The following is a 3,359-nucleotide window of genomic DNA, read 5'->3' as shown; positions in this document are numbered from 1 at the left end:
GAGAAAGAAAGAAAGAAGGGAAGAAAGATGAAACAAAGAACAAAAGAGAGAAAGAGAAGAAAGAAAGAAGGAAAGAATGAAAGAAAGACAGAGAGAGAAAGAAAGAAAGAAAAGAAAGAAGGAAAGAAAGAAGAAAGAAAGAAAGAGAGAAAGAAAGAAAAGAAAGAAAAAGAAAGAAGAGAGAGAGAAGGAAAGAAAGGAAGGTAGAAAAGAAAGACAAGAAAGAAAACAAAAAAGCCTACCGCACCCAGTATTCCCAGGGGGAATCCCATCCATGTAATAACCAGGCCCAACCCTGCTTAGCTTCTGAGATCAGCCAAGATCAGGCACGTTCAGGGTGGTATGGCCATAGATGTCAGCAGAGGCACCTGGATGCCCCAAGAGCCTGGCCCAGCCATACCTGTTGGCTTGCATCCGGCACCAGCAGCCTGGGGCCGCAGGGCTCATATCAGGACTCCCGAGTTGCTCACCTGTGGCCTTCCCCAAGCTTCCAAGCTCTTGAGCTTCCACCATGTCGGGCCAGCTCAGAACAGGGAGTGCTCACAGGCGTCGGGGCCCAGGGCCCACGATTCTGGGACCCTGTCCAGTCATGCTACCTGTCAGGGAGTTATTCTTTTGGACCCCTGGCCACTCAGGAGCTCCTTTCAGGCCCCCTCTTTTCCCACCCAGCCAGAGCTGTCACGACTGGCCAAGGTCGTACAGCCAGCCAAGCCAAAAGTGACCTTTTTCTCACAACACCCCCACCATAGTCGCTTGTAAGGACCAAGACCCACCAGGTAGGCAAGAGGGTGTGGGGCGTTGGAGGTTGGGGAATGGCCCTGCTTTGCTCCATTCTGGCACTACAGCCAGAAGTCTAATCTCCAGCAAGAGGGGCTGAGAGAAATCCAGATACACCCCACCACCACAAGGAGCAAATCCACAGCCCAACACACAGACACACCCGGGAGCCCATGTGCGGGAACACTCCTGCATGGGTGCACACACACACACAGACACACACACACACGAACACACACACGTGCATGCACACACCAACGGCTTGAAGGAGATCAAGGAAAAGATGGATGGAGAGATTGAAACCGAGGGAGGGAGAGAACAGTGATTGAGAGAGACATGGGAGGTAGAGAGGGAAAGAGACAGAGTGAGGTGGAGAAAGAGAGAGGGACAGAGAAAGAGAGAGAGACAGAGAGACAGAGGGAAGGCAACAGAAGTAGGGCGAGGTGCAGGGGCAAACCCAGAAGAGAGAGGTGCAGGGAGCCAGAGAGCGAGATCGAAAGAGCCTTGGAGAGGGAGTGCCCTGCTCTGGTAGGGAGGGTCCTTTTGAGCAGGCCAGGATGGTTGGGAGGGGGCTTGGACTGGGCCAGAAGAGGGTGGCCAGGCCGTCCATGTGAGAGGAACAACGGAGCCCTGAGACGGGTTTTGTCCTGGATTAATTGCTTGCTTTGAAGGTGGATTTCATAGACTCCTTCCTTTGTTTGCACCTCCCTGTGCTCTTGGTGCAGTGTGGTGATCACCTTGATTTGCAGAGTTCGCCAGCCCAATTGGCGGGAGCTGTGGCACTGTGTGTGCCCACTGGGCCCGAGATCTGGGTCTCTGGTGGGTCCTCGGGACTGGTGTTTACACGAAGTTGGTGGCAATGGGAATCTGGTTGCACAGGGACTGTTTCCCTAGTAGCTAGTGAAGCAATGTCCTTCCTCCAGATAAAGCAGCCACTGCATTCTGGAACAGAGGTCTTGGCTAGTGTGTGTGGCACCTGCTGCCCCTGCCCACCCCTTCACCCAGATAGGAAGGTGGTGAACAATGAGAGGACTGAATCACCTGAGTGTTCTGGGAGCAGGAAAGCATCGAGAACATCAGGGAACCCACACCTGAGCCTTTGGTGTCCACACCCCACTCTCCCGGGCTGTAGCCAGACTCCTGGCGGATCGGCTGTGAGGCGGAAGCAGTGGGATGCTGCTGCCCAGTGGTGCTTTGGTGGCAGACCCCCAGTAGGGGTTCCTGGCTGTGGCGGAGGTGAAGGCAGGAGATAAAGGGGTAGCAGAGTCAGGGGAGGTTGGGAAGCATGGTGACAGTAGGGGGAAGAGAGGGAGGGGTGAAGCCACAAAAACCTACAGCCTGCGGTGGATCATGCCTGTAATCCCAGCACTTTGGGAGGCCGAGGAGGGTGGATCACGAGGTCAGGATATCCAGACCAGCATGGCTAACATGGTGAATCTCTGTCTCTACTAAAACTATAAAACATGAGCCTGGCGTCGTGGAAGACACTTATTGTCCCAGGTGCTCGGGAGGCTGAGGCAGGAGAATGGCGTGAATCTGGGATGCGTAGCTTGCAGTGAGCCGAGATCACGCCAGTGCAGTCCAGCATGGGTGACAGAGCGAGATTCAGTCTGGAAGAAAAAACATAGAAAGAAAGAAAGACAGACAGACAGACAGAAAGAAAAGAGAGAGTGAGACAGAGAGAAAGAAAGAAAAAAGAAAGAAAGAAAAGCAAGAAAGAAAGAAGGAAAAAAGAGAGAAAGAAAAGAGAGAGAGAGAAAGAAAAGAGAGAGAGAGAAAGAAAGAAAAGAGAGAAAGAAAAGAAAGAAAGAGAAGGAGAGAGAGAAAGAAAGAAAGAAGAGAGAGAGATAAAAGGGAAGAAAGGGAGGTAGAAAAGAAAGAAAGGCAAGAGAGAAAGCAAAAAAGCCCACAGCACCCAGTATTCCCAGGTGGTCTCCCATTCAAGTACTAACCAGGCCTGACCCTGCTTAGTTTCACAAGATCAGTTGAGATCGGGCGTGTTCAGGGTGGTATGGTAGTAGAGGCCAGCAGGGGTGCCTGGCTGCCACAAGAGCCGGGCCCTGCCATGCCCACCAGATTCCACCAGGCACCACCTGCAGGGGCTGCTGCCTCGGATGGGGATCCCAGATCCCCTCGCCCACAGCCTTCCCCCGGCTGTGGGCCAAAGGAACCGAAAAAGTGATATTTCGGAGCTCATTGAAAACTATGGTGAAAAGTGAAATATCCTCAAGTAAAACCTAGAAAGAAGCATTCCAAGAAACTGCTCTCTGATATGTGGATTTATTTCACAGAGTTAAAGCTTTCTCTACAGTTGCCCGGTTTGGAAACTCTGTCTTTGAGGAATCTGCGAAGGGATATTAAGTGGCGCCCGGAGACCTGTGGTGAGCAAGGAAATGTTTTCCATAGAAAACTGGAGAGAAGCTTTCTGAGGAACTGCTTTGTGACGTGTGCATTCCACTCACAGTATTTTACCTCTCTTCTCATACAGCATCGGGGAAATCCTTTAGGAGGAAAAGGTACCAAGGGATACCCGAGAGCCTATTGATGCCAATGGTGAAAAGGGAAACAGCCTCAGACAAAAA

The 3,359-nt window shown here is 51.7% G+C and overlaps 2 pseudogenes; both read right to left on the bottom strand.

Moving 5' to 3' along the window:
• Positions 1 to 235: 235 nt before the first annotated feature.
• Positions 236 to 354, bottom strand: LOC117068387 (annotated as a pseudogene).
• Positions 355 to 2,680: 2,326 nt separating this feature from the next.
• LOC117067965 lies at positions 2,681 to 2,800 on the bottom strand (annotated as a pseudogene).
• Between the last annotated feature and the right edge of the window lie 559 nt (positions 2,801 to 3,359).

The sequence above is a fragment of the Trachypithecus francoisi genome, unplaced genomic scaffold (genome assembly GCF_009764315.1).
Source record: "Trachypithecus francoisi isolate TF-2019V2 unplaced genomic scaffold, Tfra_2.0 Contig00143, whole genome shotgun sequence".
In the NCBI taxonomy this organism is placed as follows: Eukaryota; Metazoa; Chordata; class Mammalia; order Primates; family Cercopithecidae; genus Trachypithecus; species Trachypithecus francoisi.
The sequence above is the reverse complement of the archived record's forward strand: the minus strand, read 5'-3'. Positions and strand labels throughout refer to the sequence as shown.